Source organism: Harpia harpyja, chromosome 18, assembly GCF_026419915.1.
Source record: "Harpia harpyja isolate bHarHar1 chromosome 18, bHarHar1 primary haplotype, whole genome shotgun sequence".
Classification (NCBI taxonomy): Eukaryota; Metazoa; Chordata; class Aves; order Accipitriformes; family Accipitridae; genus Harpia; species Harpia harpyja.
Window position 1 is genome coordinate 3,032,591 of NC_068957.1, and position 27,948 is coordinate 3,060,538.

Sequence of the window (27,948 nt, forward strand, 5' to 3'; positions counted from 1 at the left end):
AGTGGGACTTAGTGCCTAGAAGAGGGCTTGGGCAGACCTCAGGCGTACGAGTCAAGAAATCTGATCCAAAAAGCCTACATGTGTAGCAGCCCCCTAAATCTGCAGGTACTCAGTGGCCCACAGCCCCTTTCCCTATGCTGTTGAGCCCTAAGCTTCCCTCTGCATCTCTCCGACTCTGTGCCCCTCATTCCTCTGGATATAAAAAAAGAATTGTCCCCTTGGTCCCCTCCTGCCTGGGCAACTCTGGAAGGTCCTACAGGCTCCCAGTCCCAAGCGGTCAGAGACCAACAGGATTTCACATTCACATTCAGCTCTGTTGGTTTCACTTCTTCTTCTTCTTCTTCTTCTTCTTCTTCTTCTTCTTATTATTATTATTATTATTATTATTTCTTAAATAACCACCTTGACCAGTGTTAAACTCTTCTATGCACTCTATTTAACTCAGATTTTGGGGCTTCATTCAGGGATCCAAGTACTTAAAAAATACGATGCTGCAGCAGCCAAGTCTTTTATTAAATTTAATCCCGAGTGACCTCTGACATCGGAGCCACGGTGACTAATCAAGCAATTATCAGTGAACACCTTTGGTCAACACTCAGTATAATCATGGGAAAAAAAGACCAGAAACAACCTCAGGATTTTGGTCCTGTGGAAACCTGGCCCGGTGCGCGTTACCCACACTGATCCTTGGGAGGGATGGCAGAGTGCTGACTATGTAATCACTTAGGGTCTTCTGTTCGAATCGAAGAAAACCAGTGATTAGGGAAGAATACCTCACAGGGAAGGTTGTCATGGACAGAGAGCCCATGTCAGCAGTGACATTCAGATCTGCTTCTGCCATCATTTGATGAGGTACGAGGCAGGTCCCCCTGACCTGGGGGCCTGGGAGACTTCAGTGCAGAAGAAAGATCGACACTGCCTGTAAGTACCCTTTAACGCATTATTCTTATTGCTTCTAATTCCTCAGATTAGATTTGGTTTCATTTTTAAATGGAAATTAGATCTTCATCAACCTTGAATGCTCATTCTCCGTCTACCAGTTATACATATTATTTATTCATTCTTGCTGGGCTTTAGCGAGGATTGCTTGAATACCTCTTGGAAATGAACAGCACTTTGTAATTACTAGTCTTGATTAATAAACACAGCCTCGACCAATATCTAATTTGACTTCTAACTATAGAGACCCTAAATAATCTTACATTTTGTAGAAGTCCAGAACATGGCAGGGGGCCGGGGAGGGGTGTAAGGCAGGGAATCGGGAAAAATTACTCTAAGGACTTGCTTTATTTTTTTTATTTACTATCTAGTATCATTCAATTTCTTAATCAGCCATTTTCTGTGAAGGTTTTATTAATTTTAATAGCAAATACACAATGCAACTCCATATATTCCTGTGTTTTAGCCACTAATTAACTACTATTGAACACATAACTTCTGACTGGAGCTTGAACACGTTTTTTTCTCAATAGAACAGCTATAAAGCTTCCCAGCCTGTTGTGTTTACAAGGTCCACAAACATTTCCAGGCAAGGAATACATGCGATATTATCTGAATCATTATACCCACAAATTAATCTATGAAGGACGATTCAGAAGAGAGTGGTGAATAAGTAAGGAGGAATTTCTAATCTCCGACAGTGGTTTGACAGCTGCACCTCCCCCTGCTTCCTTCTGCCCAGACCAGGGTTCTCCACGTAGGACGATAAAGAGAAGGGGGGGGGGGGATGACAAGACAAGAAAAAATAAAGCTTCCTTTGTCTTCCACAGATTTTGTAGTTTCTGTTTAGTATTTTAATGAAATATTTACTGTTCTTGTATTTTATGCTTTAATTATTCATTACTGAAATCAGTTTAAAGAGCTGCCATACTCTGAAATGCAGTTCTAAAAATGATACCTTGGAGCTTCCCATTTATTGTAGATTAGTGACTTTCATCTCCAGTCCACTCTGCTTGCAAGTCACGAAGCCCCTTTCCTCTTCACGAGGACTTGACAAACTCAGCCTAGACACCAACATGCAAGATGAGCTTTTCATTGCCCTGATGCCACTTCCCCCACGGCAGCGCTAAGAACTGCCTACGAATTGCACGCTGAAGCAGTAGCAGATGCAGAAGTCGGCTCATTCTGCCCCAGCACCATGGTGAAGGGCCATCACTACGGCTGACCGCGTGGGCAGAGCGCGCTTAGGTAGTGCAGAAGGGCTTTGGTGTCAGCTAGGGCCCACCGCACGAGCAGAAGAGACAATCAACGTCCAAAGAAACTTTAAAGGCAACAGACAGAAAAAAGAGGTGGATTCCTGGCAGTCGGTGACACAGCTGGGAGCAGGACCCGTGGACAGGCTCCTCCACCCACAGCCAACCTTCTCCTCCAGGGTTACCCTCTCCATGCAGTCCCTGCGCGTCAGGTCTGCAGCACATGAAGTACCTGAGATGGGGCTGATGGGTGTTTTGCAGAAAAAGCCTCGTTCCCTTCCACACACGGAAGAGAACACCAAAATACAGCTACAGTAAATGCAAATTTAAAGTTCACTTTGCGTGTTTTCACATCAAGGAGTGTCCGTGGACGTTACAAAACCCTGTTGCATTAGCAGGGCCTAACAACAAAATTCTTGCCTAAAACAACTCAGTTTGTCTTTGCAAGGAAAACAAGGGCTCTCATCACCTCACCTTTGCTAACACAAGGCAGTTTTCAAAAGCAAAGTCTCAACAAAGGTTGCAGTTTTTGACAAATTACCATGGTCAGACAAGCCTGAGGGTCCCTATCACCTTCCAACACATCTGAAAACGTGTTCCTCAGTCTTCCCTAGAAGTGCAGCTCGTGGCGGTGATGACTGCGAGTCTCAGCTACCGGTGCCACGCAAGCACAGCACAGAGAGATAATTTCAAACAGCTCGCAGTCCAACTTTATATCGCTGCTTAAGGGAAAGGGGAATAGAAACAAGCAGACTACACTGGTCAATATGACAGTCATTTGTCACCAGCTTAACTGTTGTCAGGTTTGGGGCATTTCATTTTTTTCGCCTCTTCAGCATCACGGCGAAGGAGATGATTAAGAAAGATACTGCCGTATCTGTGCAGATATGGAAAGAAGTCTCCCCAGGAGAGAAAGCAAGATGTTTATTTGAGTACTTGGGAAAGGAGCAATGGAAGTCGACAGCGCAAGCTCAAGGAGGGCTCTTGTTAGAAAGACGACTGGCAAGATGAGAACTGGCCACAAAAGCGGAGGCGAGAGGGCCGAGACGGTTGGCTCTGCACATCAGCGGGGCCAAGGAAGGAATGTTCTCCCGGAGAAGCAGACCTGATGGCTCCCTGCAGTATGCAAACGGAGGCAGGATCTCCGAGGGGACTGAGCAACCTCTGGGGCTGTCCGCAGGCTCCTCCTTTCTGTTCCGCTTTCTTAAGTAAACTAGGATTTATTAGCAGTTAGAAAGAGGGGAAATGGCGCGGATGTAGGCCAAACCAGGCATCCCCCCCATAGGGAGATAAGAGCAATAAAAGGCTCTGAAAGGTTACTTATGCAGAGCCTTGAGGAGGACTCCAACAGGGATTCCATACAAAGCCCAGGTATTCGTTTCTGTGAACTCCTGCCTCCTAGACGGAGGAATGAGACACTGGGAGAAGAGGGTGTGGTTACAAAAGAAAGAGAAAAAGGGGGGGGGGGGGGAAATTCCTAGTCCCCTCAAAAGGCAGTTTAGTTTAACTAATATTTTCTCCTGCTCTACATGTATCTATCTAAATACCTAAATAATCATTTGCTGGAAAATATGCTGCTATTATTTCTTGAACATAGATACAATGTAAAATCGGACTCTGAGATTAATTATGAGGTTCAGGATAATGCTACTATTATTTCTGGTGCTCAGTTTCTGTAAATAGTGTCTAATGCATCTCAGAAGCTCACTATTAATCATAAAAAAATAATGTCTCTCTACCTAATTCATAAAATGTGAATACTAAATACTTTGAGACTGGGTTTTGTTTGTTGTTGGTTTTGTTTTTAAGAACTCAAATTTTACAAAACATCTAGAGGGCTTCTAAGGAATAGCATAAAACAAATACTTTGCATTTTGAAAATTAGAATTCTGGAAGAGGCTCTAAACCTAACACCAAACACTTATGCAACTTGAATTTTAACCATCTTAACATCCTTAATCTTCATCATGTTTAGTACATTACATTTCTTTGACAACTAATCAATCAAAGGCATCATACCTTCTGTAAAGCTGCCAATCCAGTGTCATTTTACCCTCTCTCAACAATGATTTATTTTCTACAGAAACTTCCTTGTTTATTTTATATATGTATATTTTTTATATATAAAAATATAGCAGAACAGATAGGGAAATAAGAAAAGCAAAGCAGCCAACACAATATTGCATTACTCAGGATTGTCAAGAAGAAATCCATGGCTTCCGTGGATCCACAGCCTCTAGTCAACAAATCATCGAGGACATCCCAATGACTCAGTGTCCAACAAGGGAAAGCAAAGAATTGGCTCTAAAAAGCCTAAGAAGCTCTGGAAAGAGGCCATCGAAGACCCAACAGCAGTAATAAGCTCTTCTGAATGAACAGAGAGGAGCAGTTAACAGTTCTGGCAGAGGAAAAGCAGGAGACAATTTTGAAATACAGTCTGCTAGTTATGCTCAGTGAGGATAGCACTACCAAAAATAAAACCGTGGAGTACATAACTATTTGTCCATGACCTGACATAAATGTCATAAAAGATAAAGGAAGAGTGGAAAGAGATCAACATGAAAAACTAACAAAAGCAACAGCATAAAACTACTGAAGGAAATGCCAGTTCCAAAATCACAGCAAATCTCCCCCAAACAGGAAAGTGAACATCAAGGGATGCCCACCAAGAGCAGATGTCTCCAGGGGGATTCTGCCCAGCAGAAAGGTAGATTCTTCTGTCAAGTTCTGCTCTTCTCAAAAGCACAGGGGTTTTCAAAACAAGATTGATCTCCTTAATGGGAACAACAGCACAGACTAATTCCATTATTTTCAATGGAGCTGAATTTGAAAGGTCTATTCACGTGTAATGGTACCTTCTGGGGAAAAGGCAGCAAGGAATCAATTCTACAAACCGTGGTGATTGAGGCCATTTAAAAAACAACAAAAACAATCAAACCTTTCACAACAATTCAAAGAACCATCCTCTAAAGCATCTGAAAGCCACAAGAGCAGATCATCCTTGCTGCAGCACATCTGGCACCTCACTGCCACATTTCCCATCCCTGTATGCCCGCAGATACTCCGAATCAACAGCTGCTGCCTACAAGGTTTGGCGTTACTCCTGGAAGCACATTTTTCTCCAGACAACTTCAGGGCAAGGAATGCAGACCCAGGACCTACTCCGGCTAAGCAGCCTGAGTTAATGGTGTCGGGCCATCTTCCCTACAGGGGCCTTGGGAAAGGGCACGGAGGGGGAGAAGAAAAGGCTGAAATAATGCCTGGAAGCAAGTTATGCCAACACTGACTGCTAGCTGATATAAAGATATATCCAGCCTACAAGCCTCCCCTTCAGCGTAAAAGCAAAACCATCCCACACCACGGCAGCATTGCTCTCAACCATCTTTAAGAAGAATCCAGGTATTTAAAATCTGAGACTCTGAATGACTTCCTAAGAGAGGAGGGGAGGGCGTAGGGAAGGAAGGCTTCCACCTGCGGGTGGGTAAAGCTTACGGCTGCTCTTAAACTCATTAGCCGAAATCTGCACTGAAAGATAATAAAACTCTAAACTCAAATGCATGGTTAGGGAAGGCATCTAGGCACACAGCAACCTCTCAGCTCTTACAATATTTTTTTTAAAGGCTATTCATAAATTTTACCAAAACTTTCAGGTTACCTTGGCAGTATCCCTGCCAAGCTGTTAAGCAGTGCTGTTAGATTTGGGTGGGTTAGAGAGTGACCTTTTCACACCACATTAGTGGCCATAATTTGCTGAACTAACATTTCCTCCTGCTGCTTTTGAATATATCAAATGACTTTTGAGCTACCGCTCAAGTCTTAAAAGCTTGTTACAATCCACCCTAGAGACGGCTTCAATTCAGTGTGCTGGGCACAGAAACCCTACAACGCCCCGTGAGCCTTTGAGATAAAAAATTCTGCCAAAGTTTTACATTTTACTGCATTAGCACCGACAAAATAAAATTAAGTGGCCCAAGGTCCTAGTAGGTCCTAAAAGAACCCCAGGTACATCCCATCTCATTTCTAGAAGTTACACCGAATACCTCTTCTTCAGAAATTCTTGTAACTCTACATCACCTCCCTACGAGACTCAAGTAAAACAATTATACTCTTACACTGCGCAATTGGAGACACAAAACTGCACGAAAGCTATAAAGTACGTACTTTCTCTACAATAAAATGTATCAGAGTCCAGATTTAAATATTTTCCTCGGTTCTGATCATGTTTCAGGGGCTCTTGCGAACATCACCAAGAAACAGCAATTCCCCCACGCCAAAAGTCAACGCACCAAGACACTGGCTGGGCAACTGTGCCTTGCCCTGCCTGTCCAACATCAAGAAGGTTAGCCAAGCCTAGAAGGAATTGTTATTAGCTGCCTGCGAAAGGATCGGGAAGTAACATCCTAGAGCTGGTCTTCAATGAGGGGATGGAGGACAAAGAGCAACTATCAGATAGTAATCTTCTAATAAAGAAATACACAAATATTTATAAACTCATACTTACCCCCCACATATAATCTCTATTCTACGTAGCTCAGGAAGCACCTTACAGAAGCAGATTTGTCATGTATTAAAAGGTGTAAGGCAAAGCTGCTCTGACTTCTGAGGTCCTGGACCGCTGGGCTGGCAGGTGACATGTCCCCGCAGTTATTCCTCCTTCCTGTTATTCTAATGAATCTTGTTTACTCCGCTCCTGTGCGCCTCCAGACAAAAATGGCCCTTCAGCTACTGTACATCTTATTTGTCCTTGCTTCTGCAATAAGCACTCACATCAATGAGTGTTTAAAACAGTGCAAAATTCAAAAGAAACTCCCCCAGGTGGTCTATGCATACAAATAAGTATATATTTTGCTTTTTTCATAAAAAGACACCCTGCAGGTTTCAAGCTTCTCTCACTGCAAGAGATATTCTCCGGCAACAATGCTGATTTGGTGTAAGCTGATCCGTATCACTGGATCCTGCCTTTGTTTTTGGCAGTCCCCTTTCAAGGTGACTAAATTAAAGTGAAAGTACAGTTCCAGGCAGCCCAACAAGGGGGAAAGGCTGTTTTGCAAAATCTAAAAGGCTAAATAAGATGAAGCAGACCTTCAAGCTAAAGAATTAGCTCATAAAAAAAAAAACAAACCAAAAAAACCCCCAAAACAACAACAAACCAACAACAAAAAAAACCCAGCAACAACAAAAAACCCAACAACAACATCCATGCTGCTCTGAGAATGTCACTGGTAATATCAGAACTGGGAAGATTACACCAGCCAGGAGAAACCAACATCAAACCTCCTGAATCAGATTCATTCAAAACACCTCACATTTAATGGTCAAGGGTATGAGTAGAGTTTAAGAAGCTGCTTCCTTAGTGAACCTGATTTATATGAACACAACTGGTTCAGATCATGTCAAGCAATACAACGGGTCAGCTCAAAACACATGGCTTGCCACTGACCCCAGCACTTGCAAAAACAGTATGCATGGCGCATATAAACAGCCAAATGAAAAACATATCTACATTCCTTTTAAGTGTATGAGCCTGAAATTGCTAAGAAAAAATATTTGCTGTCTGCACCTGTGTGAAATTGAGATTGCAGCTCTAAGTGCTCTCAACACTATGCATGCCATGGCACCAATATACTAATCACTGAAGGGTGTTCAGCAGTCCTGTTAAAATGAAACAGTGAAGAGCAAACTTCTTAATCTAACACAACTCCAAAGATTATTCGATTCAGCCTTCCTTTGCAGCAAAACAAGGGCTCATCAATATGGGGACCTATATACAGGCTAAGCTAAGATTTCAGCAAATTAGCCCATGCCCCGTGTGAACACTGGCCACACGTAACGTGTGGATGCACGCTATTCTAGAGGTGCTAAAGCATATTTTCAGTTTTTTCATATGGTAAATCACCTCAGATAGAAGCATTCTTCACATACATCAAGACTGTCCTTGACAGTCTAGCTAACTGCACGTGAGCCTTTCCGTTTCTCTAAAAACCGCATCCTTAAAACGACGTGGCAAGTGAAAGACTCTGGGTAGCCTTGGCAAGTCCTTGCTGGATCTTCACAGCACTCTAATCCCAGCAGGAGATCTGGAAAGGAAAATCTCCAGGTATGGTATCTCCTTCTCCTTCCAAACCAGACTCCTCGTGTTGGAGTTGCCTCAGGAGCTTCTGGCTCAATCCCCTCTGCAGCCCAGCCTTCACACACGGCAGTTGTCCTCCTCACCTGCAAGATCTCTTCCAGCCTTGAAGAAGCTGGAGACTAAAACCACGTGCATGACCACATCCACAGCCCAGAAGCAGGTAAATCAGGCCATGCGACCAGAACATTAGTTAGAGAGCTGAGCACCAACAAAGGCAGAGAAGGAACTATCTGGGTCACGGTATGCTAACAAAGCACAGCAAAGCTTCAGAGCCAGCAGCAGGACCACAGGGAGAGGCCCAGGGAGGTACGTTGCCTACTCTGCAACGAGCACGCCTTATAGACTCAGGGCCAGACTGCTGCAAACTAAAATAGCTGCTGCATAAAAGGCACAGCCAGCTCTGCATATTCAAGATCAGAGCGGAGATAGATGATGAGATTCTCTGTGCTATGCACAAAAGCCAAAAATCACCAGTGCATTTACAGTTCAATATTCTCCTAATCCCATCTTTATTCCTAGTGCATAAATAAAGCTCATTACAAATTATTTTCTTCAGAAACCTAGTAGCAACCCAAAATAATTCATGAATGTGCTGTTTGCATTTATACATCCTTGACACCCACAGTAAACATCAAAACAAGGAATTCAGTCACTCACATTGGTTGTAATACATAATTTCTCTTTCCTCTGTGGATTTTGTCACAGCTACACCCAGCAAACTCCTGCAGCAGCATCTTTTATGTTATTAGGTATACATATATACAGGCACACATGTCCACTTTATGGGGACTCTTCTCAGTCCATCTTGCTTTCCCGCATGAGCAAAGGCATTTTGTGACAACGCACATACACATACTGAATAATCTATTTGTGCAAAAACATAAATAAAAAAATAGAGCAAATGTTTTCTTTCTTAGTCTTGACCAAACACAAAGCTACCTGCTTTCTTTGTTCCAGTATCGCACGGTGCCTCCTCTCCTCGCTCTCAGCACACTACACCATTTGGCCACCAGCTGCAGTAACCGGTGGAGCTCTGACGTGCGTGCACACGCCGGGGATGGCAGCAGAGGTGCTGCTGGTGGAGAAGTCGAACAGCTCCACGGCCTCTCCCACACGGCGAGACCTGGAGCATCTGCCAGCCCAGGCAGGGCAGGTACAGCACGCTACCGTCCCATCCACCTGCCGGGTGACTCCCTCCCTGCCCCGGGGGGCAAAGTTGATATAGCAGGACTTGCTTTGCTTTCAGCGTTCCCCTCCTTGAGCGCTTAAACTGGATAGAGACTTTAACAAACAAGTTTAGAGACAGAATTCCCCTTTTTGTTAAATTATTATTACCAGAAGACCACGCATGCGCACACACACCAGGCTCACATCACCACACGGACCAAGGACAGAACGAGAAGCACAGCCAGACGCGTGCAGTGGCCGCACACCTTGCACAGAAATACAAATCAAACGTAGCCAGGTGTCTCTGCTTGGTGCCCAGGCCGTTGCAGGGAAGTACGCTAACCAGCCTCGGCATCTCTACTACCGTCTGGTGACAACGAGGCATAGCGGATGCGTATAACCTCTGAAGCGTTTTTAGTCACAGTATATCTTTAGCGCAGAACACAATGCAAGTATTAACCAGCAAAGCCGTGGCAGGTGACAACTAATCAGACACGGGAGATCTGGGGAGGAGGAAGGGATGCTCAGCGGAGAAGCCCCACACCCCGCACTCCCCTTGGGGCTGCGCTGCCGGCGAGACTGTGGTCGGCGAGGAGGAGCTGGCTGAGGTCTAGGTGCCAACCCAGAGCAGGGCCAACGGAGGGGAGCTTCCAGCGCTGCTGCGTTTGGCCCCTTCACGAAGATTACCAATGTAACAGCAAAAAAAGACCCACGCAGCTCCCAGCAGCTCTCACAGGCTCCCAAATATGTAGAAACCAGGTCTCCTGCTTCCCCGACACCCAACAACATCCAAGTTAGCAGCTCTGCAGGATCTGATCTGGCCACCTTAGAGAAGGCAACTATCACAGCCTGAGCCACGCCAGAACTCCCTTCCTGAGGGCTTTGTGTGTTGCAAGAATCAGACACAAAGAGGAACTCTTATTACCTGCTCTGCACTGAATTAGACATACACAGTCCTCCTGATTGCACACACAAGGTAAAATTAAGCATCATCAATTTTCTTCAGAAGCAAATGTGTGTGTCAACCTTACTTCATCAACCAGTAGAACCTTCCTGCTTAGTTCTTGAATGCTGGTTATTTTATGCAAAATTCAATGTTTGGACTGAGTAGTATGGCAATTTATGAAAAAAAAAAAAAAAAGAGAGAGAGAATACTACATTTAACACATTTGGAAATACAATTAGTCAAATACAACTTCACAAATAAGCAGTCCCTCTGCCCCCAATATAAAAAAAGAAAAACTAGAGTGCAAATTTAGGAAACCAAGAATGAAGGTTGGAAATCTGCCAGTAATGGAAAAGAACGGATATGGCTTATGAAATAACCCCACCGTTTCTGTGTATAATCATTATTTCCAGTTTGGCGTCTCTAAATTAAATTGGTTTTAATCTTCCCTGCTAAACTGGCACAATGTTGACTTCAGCTTTTTGGTGTCCATTTGTTCTACCACATGACATCACGAGATGCCTGCCAATAACAGAGAGATGCCTAAAAGCCTTGAAATTCTTGGCTTTGGGACTCCAGGTTTTCTGAGAACTGTTAATTTACTTTGGCTTAAATCCTAGATTTTGGCTCCACTTGAGAAAAGTATTTCTCACACAGTAATTAAACTTGTAGTGGACAACACCGAAGCAATAGGAGACGTGCTCCAAAAAGAGTATGTTGTCTAGTCACGTCTTTCTGAGGTTTCTCTTCTTGCAGCCACATGAAGAAAGCAGTGAAGGAGCTGTGCACCAGTAGTGCAGCTTAAGTTCTAATTAGACAATTAAGGAAGAAGAAATAGCGTTTGTTAGACAAAACTTTATATATTTTTACAAAATTGGAGAAAGCCTAGCTGTCAATTAAAAAACAGCTTAAACTCAGTCCAGGTAAAATTCAGAACAAGCTATTCAACTTTACAGCAGCAGCAAAATTACCTTTTCCAAAGCAATGCTTCATGAGGTCTTAGTGGCATTCTTTTGGTGGTGCAAAGCAGGAGAAGCCTCACCTCTCCCACTCGCATGGGACTCTCCTTCAAAATACGATAAAACTGGGGGACAGCACAAAACCTGTGTCTTGACCCTCAAAACCATCGATGATATAGGCCCTTGGCCTGCTCCTTCCCCAGAGCTTAACAGGGATTTGTCAGTATTTCCCTGCACTGCTCAGGGAGCAGGAGAACAGAAATGGCACAAGACTGCAAGTTCAAATACATTACAAAATAGTCTGCAAAAATAGCTGGGCCTTGTAAGAAATATACTTCTCCATGGAAACCACCAGACGCTCTGAATTCTGGCAGACTAGAGAAAACGGGTTTGTATTATTAAAGGAAATGTCTATGTATTTGGGCTTTTGTAATTCTAACCTTCAGAAATTGAGAAGCAATTGCTGGTCTCCAGAACAGGTCAGCTGAACTTCCTACATCTTTCCGTCTTCTGCCTCTCCTCATCCAGTGACACCGCAATTCCCAGGGGACAGAAGGATGGGCGGGGGGGTGTACTTTGCAGGTCTCTGCAGTGCTTTTAATTACAGATACAGAATGAAAAGAAGCAAGAAAAAAAGACAACCTGAGGTTTTAAAACACCTGTCCATACAAATAAGACACCTCCACATATTTAGGTGCGGAATGAGGCAAAGCAACACTCCTGCAGTACATTAACAAATGTGACGTATATATTTCAACATCTGTGTATTCCAGACCTCTCAAACTCAAACAAGTGCAAGATAAGCCATTACTATTCTCTCCCTCACCCAAAACAGTTTCCCCTTTGGATGCCAGGTGGGGAACTATAGATTAATTAACTCCCAACTGGCATTGATGGGATAATTATACTCGCCTGTCTCTGGATTTCACTATTTCCAGCTGAACTCCCACACCAGAAAGCAAATCCTAACCATGAACCTCCATGTCTCCGCTATATCCCAACAAAGTGCTGACCTCTTACCTGTGAAGGCTGGGATACACAATTCAGAAGAACTTAATAGAATATTTTTAAAGAAATAAAAGTGCTGCAGCCTCAAAACATGAAAGGGATGGGCTACAAAGAAGCACTCATATAGAGAGCAATTATATTTTTTATATCTAATGGTTCTGCCTCAGGAAGCAAGAGCTGGCTAGCATCAAACTGTATAAAAGAAAGGATTATGGGCTCACGAAAAAAGAATGCCATTTTGATTTAAAACCCAGCAAAGCATAGTGCAGATTTGTTATTTTAACTCACAGCGCTTAATTCCTATAACGAGCCAGAATGCCATTAAGGACGAAAAATACACGAAATACTTATGGTACAAGAAATTAAAAGTAACCTCACTTTTCATCAATGGCTGTTCACCGAATAGGCCATTCTTTGCTTCTCGAAACCGTCTTGAGCTTGCATAATACATCTGGGCTACACAAGATTTCAGAAGGAAAAAAACAAAAAAAAGTTTAAATTCGTTTCTGAGAACCTGCTACTCCACAGCATTTCCCAGGGCCAGTTTACGATAACTCCCAGCCAAAGGAGTCCAAGCCCTCCTTGTGACTTCCCAGCCAGCATCAAAAGCAGCTCCCACCTGCATTTCTGGGATTTCGTACAGCGCCATGTACGCTCGTGCCACAGGTACCATAGTAAAGTTTTTAAAATAAATTCTCAGCATTTAATCCTCAGTCCTAGCAATCATCATCATGGGTGAAATACAGAGTTTGCACAAAAGGGAAAAGATTTAGTTCTTCCTCAATTCAAGAAATTAAAGGATAATCCCCAATTATTCAGAATACTTTTGTAGTCTAGTATCTCAATTTGCCATTTTACTTTTATAGTAGGGTTTTTGGTGGTTTTGTTGTGGGGTTTTTTTTGAAGTGACTTGTGTCCAGAGGATTTCAAAATTATGCAAAACTGACTGCTGCTTCCGATTTTAAAGTAGGGTTGTGTTCAGTGTGCCTAATTTAAAAGAAGCAACATGCAATATGATCAACTAAAAATATAAAAATACGTTCCTTCTGCATTAGTGCATTAAAAAGTAAAAAAAAAACCAAAACATTTCTAACAAGCAGACATGGAAGTGGTCTCTACAGCACCTGCACAATCATCACAGCAACATGTGACACTGGTCAAACATGAGAAACGTGGAAAACAGGCCAAGGCACAACGCAGAACTGGAGAATTAAATCTGTGCTAAAATGCGGTCCTTTGGGGAGGGGGAGCAGCGGCACAGGTCGGCTGCAGGTATTTGGGGAACTGCAGCCACAGACAGCCCCAGAGGGGCTTGCGTGGTCCCACCCAGAGCAAGCTTCCTCCTGGGGATGCTCCCGGCGGCAGGCACCACGAGAAAGGCTTTTGGAGACAGCGGGACTGCCGGCCGCTGCACCCGGAGAGCGATTCCTTCCAGCTGAGCACTTCTGCCTGGCCTGAAGTGGCCAAAGCACAGCGCAGGGCATCACCCCACACCGCACACAAAGCGCCACGGGCTGTGGAAAAGTGTAGGGAAAGGGGACACCCGCGACTGAAGTCCCACCAAAAATTTTTTTGAAGAATTTTTCAGATCCTACATTTGACCCAAATCTCCCTGCCAAGTTTTTGTGCTGTCACAATCACTTCCCCCCCGCCACCCTTCAGCATCATCGCATGCGAATGTCCTCTAGAACAGAGGAAAAACTTAGTTACCCTGGCAAGGCACTGGGAACCTGGCACTGTAGAGACATTCACCTCCTTAAGAGACTGTAGCAGTTAATGGTTACAGTGGTGAAAAATAAAAATCAGAATTATATTTTTTTAATTGATGGCATTTTTTATTTTTTTTTATCTAAATGAGTTACTGACTACATGATTTCCTAAGCCCCCCAACCCCTGATAATATTCCTGAGAGGTGAAAGGGGTTTTGATGTCTGAGCGAGTTTATGGTTGTTTAGATACGGCAAGTCTGAAGGATAACACAGCTTTCTTCCCCTGTCCTCACCTCCCATTCACATAAATGCTTTTTTCTTCTTTTTCAGCTGCAGCTCCTGAGCCACAAGACACAGACTGAGATGTGTGCCCTCCCACTCAGAGACAGGCCAAAGACTGGCGTTTTCAAGCTTTTTAACACAAACAATTCCAACATCAAATCATCAGACTTCAGATACTCATGCTGGGCCAAAGTTACCAAAGCAGAGACTTTCTCCAAGGCATCTCTTCAACCACCTTACGCGACTGCAAAGCAGCGTGAGGTTTGACTGCCAGAGACGGCCACCCCGGCTCCTCCAGTGGGGGCTGGGGAGTGGTCTGCCTCTTCCCAAGAGCAAAGCCCTGACCACACGTACATTTTGGAGGCTCTATTTAGCACGTTCGAAGTCATTCTTGGTCAACAGAGACCCGAGCAGACACGCAAAGCCTGCTAGCAAAGGGTATGCTTACCCTGTACAACAGCAAGGCCATGGAAAGATACGTGCCTTGGGTTCAAGGCTATACAAGGACGGCTGGACAGCCAACCCACCTTGGCTATCTCCATCCTGGGCTGCACATAGCACAGATACAATAAATGGAGTTTCTTTGAGATTACATGTTCACAACGACCTGAGCAGAACTGGCACCCCAGCCACCTCACAGCTGGGGGGGCTCAGTTTAAGCAGTTTTGGTTGTTCAAACACTGGCTAGTGGTAAAGCCCAACAGATCAGCCATGTCCCCTCACATCTGTAGCCCCGGGACCAGACAAAGGGGCATGAGCTGCAAACAAATCTCGGGCCAGCAGAGCCCACCATGGCCCCAGGTGGCACTCACGAGCTTAGCTGTCATGAGCAGGCCCTTAAACACATGGCTGAAAGTAAGGTGGCCTCTGAGCATAACAAAATTGACGATCTCCGCCTGGCAGCACACAGGCATGAGGGAGCGTGATAAATGCCGATTGCCAAAGACTTCACCGCTCAACAAGCTGGTGACATTATCTCGATGCTTTATCCACCTTCTTCACCTGAAGGAGCAGGCTCTACACTGCAAAACTTTGCCGAGCTTTTCAACACCAGATCCAGGAAAAAAACCCAAACCAAACCAAAACACAAAAGCAAAATGTTTCTTCCTATGCAGAAGGACCTCTTGACTTGGCCGTAGTGGTGCAAACAGAAGCAGTACAGCTCGTGGGCTCTCCTCCAGCAGGACCCCCAGCACGAGCTGACGCCCCGGCGGTCAGCACCCATCTGTCCTACAGCACCGATCCAGTCTGGGATCCCTGCATTACAGAAAGATCGGCAGAGATTGCACAAGGATACCAATTTCTGCTGGTTTATTATAATCGTGTGTATGGTAAGCAGAGCTTACTGCACATCATAAAAGTAATGCTTTTTCTACTTTATGGAGGAATGTTGTGCTACAGCTGACTTGCAAATGGGGCTAAGATGAAACATAAGAACAGGATTTTTTTCTTGCTCAAACAATCACTCCAAATTGTGTTTGAAACTTCACATTTTTGTTAGGTAAGCTCTAGACAAATACAGTGGTAGATAAATAAATATACTGGTAATGGTTAACAAGCCACCTTTTGACAAGATTGATAATCCATTTATACAAGTTCCTCTGTGTGTCAAAAAACCCCAATCCCGTAACACGCACATGTTATTCTTCAGGAAGAAGAAAGATCACCTCCTGTCACACCCCATCTATCCCAATGCACTCCATTCCCCCCAAAACGCCATCTTCATCTGTCCACTCACAGCCTTTCCACAAAAATCCCATCCCCTTCACGCTTAATAAAAGTGGTATAGAAAAACTCATGAAAAAGATTTCTGTGAAAAACTCAGGAGCAGTGTCAATGACAGAACAAAAAATGTTCTGTTGAGAGATGCAATACAAAACGCCGCTTACTTTCTGTTATGAAGTGATAGCTCTATTTCCTTAGGTGACATCTCTTGCCAACAATCTCTGTGGCCATCACTTTCTCTTTCTTATAAACCCTCCTGAAAACCCAATCTCTGAAACTTTACATTAAATTATCCAAAGGGATGAAAAGCAAGGGAATGCAAAATTATTATGTTAAAAAAAATTAAATAAAATTTAACCTAGCTGAAAACCAAGTCATCCAAGAGCCATTTAAATAACTCCACTCCCTTGTCTCTTCTTCTCTCCTTTTCCTTATCCCGTGTCTCAGATCCCGAGCCCAGTGCCCGCTGGAGCAGGAACCGGCCCACGGCATGACACTGCCGGTCCTGAAGGGCTTCTGGGCACCATCACAGTTCACGCAACGCACCACTGCAGCACCACAGATTTTGATGCATTTGTATATTTTGGGGCTGCAGGCCACACTGGTTTGACTAATTCAGGCTAGATCAGCAAAACAGCGAGCATCTCAGTAAGGTTTGGTGTCTCAATCTGGCTACTTTAAGAATGCTCCTATAAAAAAAACAAAACCAAAACTACTTCCCAAGACTACCTTTTAAGTAAAAACCCTGGTTTTATTTTTCCTGAATCCATAAAAAATTGTATAAGGGTTTTCATGACTCTTGATATTTATAAGAGCCCTTTACAATGGAAAAAAAACCTACTGACTATCCAGGAAAATAAAAAACTTTATACAAAAAAAAGCTGTCAAAAGCATTGGCTAGTTATAAAAACTTGCTAATTTCTTTAAATCACAGTAAGCTTAGATTTTGGGTGAAGCCACAACAGGTACATAACTTTAAGGCAAAAATGTAGTTTTCCTCTTCATGTCTTTAAAACAATCAGATGAAGGAGACAGAAGAAGAAAGAAAATTCGCTGGTTTAAACTGATGGAGTACATTTCTGAACGGCTATGAATTAATATAAAAACCAGTATTTAAAGATGGAATTTGAAGAAAAAAAGGCTGATGGAGGACAAGCATATGACTATCTGTTTGCAGCACACCAGAGCATCATGGGTCAAAACCAAAGTAAGATGTTTGCTTCTGAACCATTTGCTTCTAACCTTTCAGAAGGCTGGAAGGGGGAAGATAATTTTGCACCATTTTGTGTGTAAAGGCACCTCAAATGCTTAATTATAAAGTTTAATCTTGAGCAAAAAAACTCACAGAAGATGCAATTAAGCTTCTGTATGGTTCCAGCTTGGCTTGACAGAACAAAACCAACCCCAGCCAGAGGGAAGAAACTTCACCGCAGTTAACACAGAGTGAAACTCCGGCACAGCAAGCAGCTTCTCCACTGACTTGTGTTTTACCAACATAAAGTTCAGGTTTTTCTTGTTTGTGTTTCTGAAAGGTCCCAGAAGGGCAGAAGATAACTGAAACACAGCCTACCTTTCCACATGGCTCTCCCACTACACCAGCCAAATTAAGATTTTTAGCATTTGAACACTTCACACAAACTTACCCCATCCTTTCAAGCACCTCTACGGTTTCAAACGGTGGAAAAACACTGGGGAAGTATAAAGATCCACACAGATACGTGTGCCGTGGGCACCTCTGCCCACTGGGGTTGGGCTGCCCGTGCTCCAGGACAGCCCCAACCTGGCTCAGCCATGTGGCCTCAGAGCAGATGCCTGGCCAGGATGAGCTCCGCGAAAGCTTGTCCAGGACGCATTCCCCTCCCACAAGAGGTGCATTAAAGCTGGGATGACACACACTCGATGGACCCATCTGCAGACAAACCACCTTTTGGCTTTTATACCTTAGGAAGCTTTACAACTCATTTAAGGGCAACATCCTGGATTTTTTATACTGTTTAAAGCTCCATTTTTATAGGCTCACAGCATACAACAGTATCACAGCTCAAAATCACGCATATGAAAGGCTTGTAAGAATAGGCACACTACTTATCGCCTGCACATCCACACAAAACAAACACCATCCAGTTTGCTTCCTGCTGGGGGAAAGGGGGGAAACTCTTCAGAAACACATTTCAATAGTCACCAATATTTAGTCATGTGAGGATTCAGCCATAGAGCCGGTAACTCACCTTCCACTGACCTGTATTTGCAAACTTGCACCGAAAACATTTTTTTCCTCATTTTAATTTAATGTAATTGAGAAGCAGGTGCCTGCTGCAATCCCGCAGGGCACACTTATATACTCATGCTGACGTTACAGAGGTTCCCTACCATCAGTGCTGCACGAGCCAAATCCAGCTTGCCAGCCATGCAGGAACAGCCACCATCTCTCCCCAGCCTCTGCGGTGGAGCAAAAAATTGGTGCAGCCTCATGTCCTGCTGAAGGACCCAAAGCTGAGCATTTGGGTCCCAACCCCACTGGAGGGACGGATGGATGAACAGCCGTCTCCTTGCCCTGGAGGACGGGTGGCAGCTCCAAGGGGTGAAGGCTTTCCCAGGGTAATTCACGCTGCTACGCAGCCCGGAGCAAAGCTGCGCCGCAGGGTGGTAGCCACGGGCTGCTGGGGTTGGGTTCAGCTGCAGTAGCTGGTTTTCTTCATGACCAGTCCCCTTGCAGGAATAATTCAAAGCATTAGCATGATTTGTGTATTTCCGATGTACAGAATTAAAACCACAACGGCCAAAATAAAACCTTACTGGGGATGACACACAATTCATACCAAGGAGAGCAAAACGGCAGGGAGGAGCAGGGTGAGAAAGAACCAGAAGTGGAAAGCTGGAGCAGCTCAGTTACCTGGGAGATACACCCCTCTCCACACGATACGATCTACTATTTTCTCAGGCTAATACGATGTCAAATCCCAAAACCACGTGAAGGTTGCTCAGTTAAAGGGTCTGCTTCCAGAGATCAAGAGATCTCAGCATCTACTGAACTCGGCATGAGCCATATTCACATGCACAGCTCATTGATAAAAATAATGTCCAGCTCCTCAGCTGGTGCTTTTCATCTGTCAGTCCGGACACACGGTAGGACCGGGGAGGATGGCATCATTAGCTCCATCTTACAAACTGCAAAGCTAAGACAGTGAGCTAACATGACTTGTCCAAAATTCATCCTTGCAGAGGTAAGGAGACACAACCCAACAGGCCAGAGCTCTTTTTCACCATTTTATGCTCTGGGTTACACCCCTGGATGCCCAGAACAAGGCACGGTTCACTAAATGGACACACCGCCAGGAGCTCAGACCATTTTGTAGTCAATTTTTAATAGATTTGAAACCGTCTGAAGTCAAAGCAAGTATTTTCCTGAAACCACATAACTGCATGGGTTTTGACTTTTTTTTTTTTTTTTTGTCTTTTTCGTTTTTAAAAGTATTAAAGTCAAGAATATTCATCATCATTCTGTCCACTCCTTGGGAGGGTGGGTAGGTGTTCAGCACCAAAGGTATAATCAAGCGCTCAGATAGGCTTAGGAGTTTTAAAGTGAGACATGTGTAATAAAAGCAATCACAGTCAATAAACTACTAAGAAGAGCAGTAATGGGATTATCTGTCAACACAAACAAAAGGATAAATACAAGCAAAACCATCAGTCCCTGAAACCTAATTCTCATGTATTTAATCTCAGACTATGGCAGGGAGATTAAAGAACCTGAGGACCAAAGAAAAAGTTATTGATTGCAAAATTCTTCCTTTAAACAAAGTATTTGTTTATGGTTTAAGCTAACCAGCCTACGAACTGTATGGCAGCAGCTAATTTAACCACAGACGCCGAAGAACTGCACCATCCCCATCGAGCCGCCGACCACAGGGGTACAAGTCAGGCGCTAGCGCTGAAGCTCCCGTTCACCCTCACCCTCTTCCAGAGGGAAACTTCTCTCCCCTGGCCACATTCAAGCAGCAGGGAAAAAAACCCAACCCACCACTAAATCACACTGTAGCTGAAGGCAAACACACAGTTGCATTCAAATCCCCCTTTCATTTTGCCAGCTTTGCTTGTGTGAACAAGGCCAAAGCTGAAACACAATTTAGAGCCTCAGGACCGGGAAGCCAGCACAGCCCTGAAACGGCGATCTGCAACAACCTCCGTTGCATTAGAGGAGCATTAAAGCAAAGCGCAACTGATCCTTGAACCGTCTCTGCTGCCTGACGCTCTCCTGAAGTCTGCATTTTAAAGCACGGCATCACTCGCCTTTGCCTCTTAAACACGGTAAGCGCTGGATGTGGCGTTTGGCAGAAAAAGCACCCCTGGGCATTTGCACGTGCTGGCAGGCGAGCAGAGACAGGCACACACGCATGCACACGCATGCACACGCATGCACAGGCACTGCCCTCGCAGGCAGCAGTGGAGCGCAGAGAGGGAAGGCAGGCATGTTTTTATTCCTCCCACTCTTTCACAGCAAACCTTGCCAGCTGCCCTCTTACCTTTCATATGTTCAGCACAGCTGCCAAGGCTCAATCCAGATGAAAGGTTTGAAGCATGACACAGAAGCATCTACCCCGCTTCCCTTTCAATCTAATTACCGGATTCACCTGAGCACACGTAGGAGGGAAGAGAGGGGGCCCGGAAGCGTGAAGAGGCTATGGCAGCTCCCAGTTAATTTGATGGGACCCAACTTCTGATCCAATTAAAACCCAGCATTCGGGGACCAGCAGAGCTATTTTCACCGCTGCTGACCCTACCTACCTGGATGACTGATCCCGAGAGCTCGCAGCGCTGTGCTCTTTTCTTAGGGCCGGCACCCTCGTATGCTGCGATCAGCGAAGAGACCCTCATTTACTTAATAGGATGGAACCAGGCCCTCGTTGCACAAAAAAGCCTCAGTGATGCCTACAAAACCAGCAGTGCAGCTGCTGGGAAGGCTGCTTCGGGTAGGGATACCTGCCCGTGTCTCATATAAACAGGAGACTTATTTCCCTACCCTGCCCCAGAATAACAGACACCCCAACACTACCTCCCCACACCAGGATTTCGGATCCCCCCCATCTTTTTAGGAAGCTGTTCCTTCTGCTCTTTTTAAACAAATGCCTAAAGTCTACTCTAACCTCTCCTTGTGTGACACACACACAGCTACAAGCTCCCAAAGAAGCGTATATAATAGACCAGAAGGCTTCATATGCATTTTTCATCTTCTTACACAACTGTGCCCCTCCGCACATGACCGAGGAGATTTTCTGCAAACAGTTCAGCTATCCACCTAATGCTTACTTAATGGAAGTGTTTTCAGAAAAACACTACAAGAATTTTCAAATAGAAACAATTAGCATTCACAGTAATTTGCATCTACTTTTCCCCATTTCTAAAGCAGCATGCTCTGCTTTAATATTAACCCCTGCTTGTTCATCAAAGCCCAGTGCAGGGGAGTTAGCCACACAACTCCCATTAGAGACCACGGGAGCAATTCAGTTCAACGGTGAAAAGATTACATGGTGATGCTTGAAACTTGGGGGGACTACCCTTTGTTTTTAAGCATCCTGCGTGTCAGCAAAATGAGGGGCTTCCATCATGCCGCAGCTATTTTCACCAGCGCTCTTTTATTCCCTAATCCGTTCTCCTGTGCATCCACAAACCTTGGCAAGGGACTAGCAACGGGATTTACAAGTGCAGTATTCACCAAATCGCTCCCCCCATCACCTAAGGTGCCCTGAATGCATGACACGCTGAGACCAGAGCAGCCAAGCTCCTCTGGAGGCTGGAAGAAGCCCGGTGCCTGGGGTGGGGAGGGGGATGGAAAGGTTTCATTAGCCTGAAATTTTGATCCAGGCTCATTTTAAAAGCCAGCTATCTCATGAACGTTTACATCTCGGAAATCACGGTAAACACCTTTACGCTGGGAAGCCTTGGTTTTCCAAAACATGAAACAGCACATCCTACCTTCGAGATTTTGCAAAATAACAGAACACGAATATCTTCCTCGCTATGTGGATCGTATCTCTGAAGACACATTGTGCCTTGTACTTGCAAGGTAGTTTGTGGCCCAAGCGGGTCGGCCCCTGGGGTAGGCACCATTTCCTATGCCTACATCACGTAGAAGGTGGTGAGCGGATGGGGACGAGAGGAAGCACAGAATAATTCCCGCGAAACAAGACTGTATTTGCAAAGGTGCCCAAGAGAGTTATGGCTCAATCAACACGAGATGAGCATACTCTATGAGGCAAAGAAGAAAGGGAGCAGCTTCTTATTAAAACACAGCATCTTTTTTTGCTGTATAGCACAGAGCTCCACAAGATAGCAGGTTTTTTTCCCCCCTTTTCTAAAACCCTGAAGAATTCCATGAAAAAAAAAAGTCCAAGTTTAAAGACTCCACATCTGACAGCATCTAAGCAGAGACCACTTGTGCAATGCAGTGCTGTCCCCTGTGTACACACACTGCTATTCAGTGTTTAAGAGATCACATACTTCTTTTCCTGCAGGACCCCTGCCTCCTTCAGCTTGCTGGTTTGATGGGAAGCAGCAAGTGATGCAAAACAAACGGGAAAAGTCTTGTCAATCTCTGCCTGATTCGGTAACAAGTTCTGTCGGCAGTGTCACAGGGCAGATTTGGATTTACACTCATGTTACTGAAATACCTGAGTTTTGTAAACAAGATGGCTGGCGTGCAGTGAGTAGACAGAAATACAAGGAGGATCTGGATCGTTTACATGATGGTCTGGATTATTCATGATGAGCTCAGTGGCTAGGTGTAAACACCTAACTGTTTACCGAATGCTATCCAAACAGAAGGGACACACATAATCAACAAAATACCGGGTTGTTTAAACTGTTACAATATACACTGTACAACTGAAGGATTTCTGAGAGGTCCTCTTTGCAAAACATATTCTTTTAATGTAGGTGTTGAAGGGCTTTTTGGGTAAGAAGGCTTTTGTTTGTTTTTTAAGGATAAAGACGACCAGATAGCATTATATTACTAAACTACTGAAACGTGCCTGGCATCAGTAAGATGCGTAACAGACTGAACAACAGAGGTCCCATGTCAACATCTCCTGAACAAGGTAAATGCAACAGGTCCGAGCTAGTGATAAATGAATTCCAGGGCAAGGGCTGTTGACAGCACACCAAAAGACCGTCCTTGCCTTCTGCTCCCTAAGATCATTTCAAAGCCTGCAGGCAAGTAGTAACTCCAGCAATCTCAAATGATGCAACTGTGCATAAGGGAAAGGATATATTTTATCATCATCCAAGCAGCTAACCACAGGAACTCAGTAATATATCCATATACGCACTCCTGCTGCAGAGGAGCCTGCAGAGCACAAACACTTCTTGCATACTTTGACTTGACTATTTCCTCCACACACAAATAAATACAGTTAAAGATAAACCTCAGGAAGAGGTAAAACTAAATATCACACCAGGCTTTGCAAACACCTTTCTTTGCCTACTGCTTGGTATAAGTCGTACCCTGTAGTTACTACAACACCAGAAAGATGAGGGTGCTAACAGTGTTTCTATTTTCCATGGACACAAAGCTCAGAATAAAGTCACCCTCTGAAAGCCATATCATGCTCTCCTTTTTTTCCTGTGAGCTCGATTAAAAATCCACTCAACCTGCCCACATACAAAATTCAGTAGCCTGTAGGACTTTGAAATGCGTTATAACCTGGTGTGGAACAGCCGCTGGATCATTAATACTCTACTTCAATGTAAATGTTTAAAAACTATGCCAGAATTGAAAATTAGATCCGCCTCCACCAGTTTGGTTTGTACACTGTACAAAGTCGCATCTTAAATGCTTCAAACTGCCACCGGCAACTACATACAGAGCGGTGCAGTGCCACCTTGCTAGCAGCATCAGGGAGGTTGATGCACCAACAATGAAACAGCAGAAAGCCTTTGCTGAACCCAGAAGACTGCCAGGCCCAGGGTGGGCTCCAGAATGAAATTCAGAGGGGAAGGATTTTTGTAAGAACAGAAAATTATTACTTCCCACAAAAGCTTCCTCTAGAAACCAGCTTCCACCCTTTAAATTCAGCTGCTTATACTTGCTTTTTTCTGCCTGGTGCAGCGCTGATGGCACCTCTCACACTAAGAGCTGACACATTCTCAACCGCAGAAAACACAAAGGAAGCAGAAATCTTGTCCATCACCTGGAGATAAAACACAAGTCATCCCAAGCTTGCCTCCTTAGACTCTGGCTCACTGCAGCATGTAAGTGCATGCTTAAAAGTGTTTGCTAAATAAACCACAAAATGGATACATCCTGACTCCGAAGTTTTGGAAACAGGAAGATCCCACGCAGCTAAAACACTTCCAGAAACATTTTTCAAATAACAATTTATCCTCATGATATTCCTTTAACTTATGCCTGAATTATTTACCTCTTTTGCAGATAAGAAGCTATACGGAAAGGCTGAGGAATACTTCTCTGGGAACCCAATCACCTGCAGCAAGGTGTTGAGACTGTTCAAGCACCTCCAACACTCTAAGGCAGGGGGGGAAGAAAGAAAAAAAAAACAAAAATAATCTGAACTAGATTAAATTTCAGGAATTCCTATACACCTATCTGTGGGAGTGCCTAAAGACCAAACAGTAGCAGGACCCCACAGTGCAAAGTTATATGCAAAAAGTAGGTTGCAGTCCTTGTCAAAATAGCTTGGAGTCTAAACAGACATTAGGAGAGAAGAAGGTGTTTAGCAAACCGAAGCAGCACCACCAGTAAGCTGGCCAGAAATGACTATCTATTCATATGATTTTATTGATGGCCATAGCTGGGAAGGTAAAGAACTAGGAAAGAAAAAATGAAGAAAATGAGGTACAAGGCAGAAGAAAAGAAGAAAAGCTCTGGAGTGAAGATAAGAAGAGCAAGAGGGATAGCTGGTGATCCCAGCTTCCTCCTCCCCATCACCACTCCTGGCTGCCCCAGAACAAAGCAACACCCACTTTCTGCCTGCATCCCAGAACGCCCCTTTTTTTCCTTCCAAATCCGTGTGGACCATGAATTCCCAAGGCACCCAGAGTGCCCTCGGTACTTCACTAACGGTTGAGACAAGGATGCTGTCAGAGCCCGCACGTCCATGGCTCGCGGTCTCCCGTTTGGGAAGCTGTCCACCCCCAGAGCAACAGTCTTCCACGGATCCGTGGGCTGGATGCTTGTGATGGATTAACTGTGTAAATGATGAATTCGAAACTAATTTCCTTCTTCCTCTCTTTCTACAAGAGGTCTCAGCAAGGTAACTGCAGGCCTCAGAATATTTGGGGTTTATTTGGGATGTCTCTATTTATTTTTGGAGGCAGGGAGAAGGTGGGTTTACCCTCCTGCCTCAGCAATAATGGCCTTGTTTTTAAGATCTGAACAAGGAGAGTCAAAGCAGCTAATACCTGTGCTAATTTCGTAAGGACTGATTGGAAGGAAACAACAGTGCATTTTTTAAAGGTCAAAGCCTGTGCAATCATACATTTTGCATGGGTGAAAGTCACTCCTGTGACAGAGTGAACAAAAGAGTGACAAGAAGGTAGAACAGTGGTGGTAAAATTTCAGTATCCCAGGTAAAAAGGAAAATTGCTACTCTCCAATTTGCATGTTTTGGGGAAGGTGGTTTCAAAAGCAACTTTTATATTTTCACAGATTAATACCTAATTTTCTTTTTTAATACACTTTGTTTAGAAAAATCTCCTGAAAGCATATTCTAGATGTCAAATATTGTATCGGCAACAATGGAAAATAAAGGCTTAGGCAAAAATGTATACTGAAAACATCACCTTTTTCGATTGGTTGAAGTCATTTACTCTAGTAACACTGTCATGCTGAGAAAATGATCTTTTGTCTATAACTGCTACATAGCTATTAAGCATTTTAGCATATAAGTATGATATTTTTCTTCTTTAGTGTGTAGCTTTGCTTAGGCAGAAATACGGTGTGCGGGGAAGAAATAAAATCAGCATTTAAGCTTGGATAGGAAGTTCAAAAAACAAACACACAGTCAACAATGAGACAGTGTTTACACTGCAGAGAGAGAGAGAAAATTAAAAAAGCATTTAAGTAGAAGCACAAATGGCTGCCCCATTACAAAATCAATGATAATGCCACATCTACGGCACGTACCTTGGGTCACTCGCTAAATAAAAACTGCTACTTAGTAAACACAAAACAAGAATTTGCCCCAGCAATCCCATACCTGAGGATGCTGATGAAGTAATAGGTATCAAAGCACGGATTTCTTAATTTGCAAATTGTCCTTATCAAGCAGAACAACTCTGTGCTTGTTTTTTCTTTAAAAAAAAAAATTTCAAAAAAACCTTGAAGACACTGAACAAAAAGAAAGTTCAAGTGGACACCCACAGCCATGCTCAGCAGCCAGAGCAGGGGAGGGAGAAGGGAAGGGAGGAGGAGCAAGAGAGACATCCTTCCCTTTACTATTCTAAGGTGTAAAGACTTCTCCATCATGACAGATTTTTTTAAGAAGCTATCACACATTCATAACACTAATTGATTTTCATAGAGAAGAGAGCAGATGAGGTCTCTTTGGGAACTGCCTGCTACATTTCTGCTTGAAAGGAGATCACTGCTGGTGTGCCTCAGCTCCTTCATAAAAAATTTAATTAACAATATCTCCAAGAACGAACCCACAGTTAGGTCTCCAGCTATCATGTGACTACCAGCACTCTGATGCACCATGGCAAATTAAACCTAAGCAAACGATACCTGTCGCACGTTGAGCAGCCGGCATGTTACTGTCTGGGCAAGTTCTCGGGGAGGAGCAAGGATGTGATGGGAAGCAGGAGAGCACACAAAGGGACCGCGAGATGCCTGCATCCAGCCTGGCAGTGACAACTTGTTTTCCTAGCTGCCACTTTTGATGGCTACACATTTCTATCTGTGATCCGGTGGCGATGCCAGAAAGCAAAATGCTTAACAAACCACGATTCCAGCTGATGATCTTCACAAATCTACATTTCAGGAACAGCAGAAACTGCGCACATTAGCCCTTTGCTCTCGGATACAGAGGAACGACCGTGCAAACGGAGACTCGCGTGTCCTGCGGGAGAGGCGCTGCATCGTCATCCCCAAACAGTGACAGGAATAGAAAGCCACCATGTGCCGGTCTGGAAGTCCCATCTGGCACAGCAATGGAGGAGAGGAGACGAGACTGGATTTCTCTTCTCTTTACCACTGCCACCCTCGCTGCCTTACCCTGTAGGAGCTCTCATCCTCGGAGGACTTGTTCCTTTGAAAAACTGAAAGCAGGGGGGAAGAGAATCTGGAAATAGAAAGAGGTCCGACACTATAAACAGATTACCAAAATCACTTCTTGTTTCTGCATATGGACTCCGGGCTTGCACGCAGTGCAAGGAAGTGCACATTCTAAAATTTTCCCAACTGCACAGTAATTAGCGCTGATTTACAAGATGGGCAGCGGATACTGCCCATGCTCTATTTTTAACCTGTTTTGTTATCCTTTAAGAACTTTTACCATTGCAGATGCAATACCGATACGCTTGATTTATTATCTATAATGTCAAAATTGAAAAGGTTAATCACCATTATTAGTCAGTGAAAATGAGGCAAGATTATCACTTGAATACCGACGCTGACACCGGGAGCAGCGTAAGGGAGGAAGGGTGGGCACGCTCAGGCACCGTCGGCATTCGACCTGCCCGAACCGCAGGTCCTCCGGCCGCAGCCGCCGTCTGCAGGGCAGCCATCACCCGCAGGAAGGTTACAGTGTGAAGTGCCTCCATCAAACCACGATTGTATCAAAACCACAAAACAGGCTTTTAAAAAGTACTACTT

The 27,948-nt window shown here is 44.3% G+C and overlaps 1 protein-coding gene across 3 annotated transcripts in view; it reads right to left on the reverse strand.

Annotated features, from left to right (window-relative positions):
* The window catches only part of NEXMIF (neurite extension and migration factor), a 173,737-nt gene that overhangs the window by 114,355 nt on the left and 31,434 nt on the right, over positions 1 to 27,948 (reverse strand). The window contains exon 2 of one of the 3 annotated variants that reach the window (XM_052814025.1): positions 12,781 to 12,858. The exons of 1 other annotated variant lie outside the window; for it this stretch is intronic. The gene's annotated coding sequence lies outside the window, so the exon portion shown is untranslated. Of the gene's footprint in view, positions 1 to 12,780; positions 12,875 to 27,948 lie in introns of those variants that run through there. One more of the 3 variants, XM_052814028.1, reaches the window with a different exon arrangement.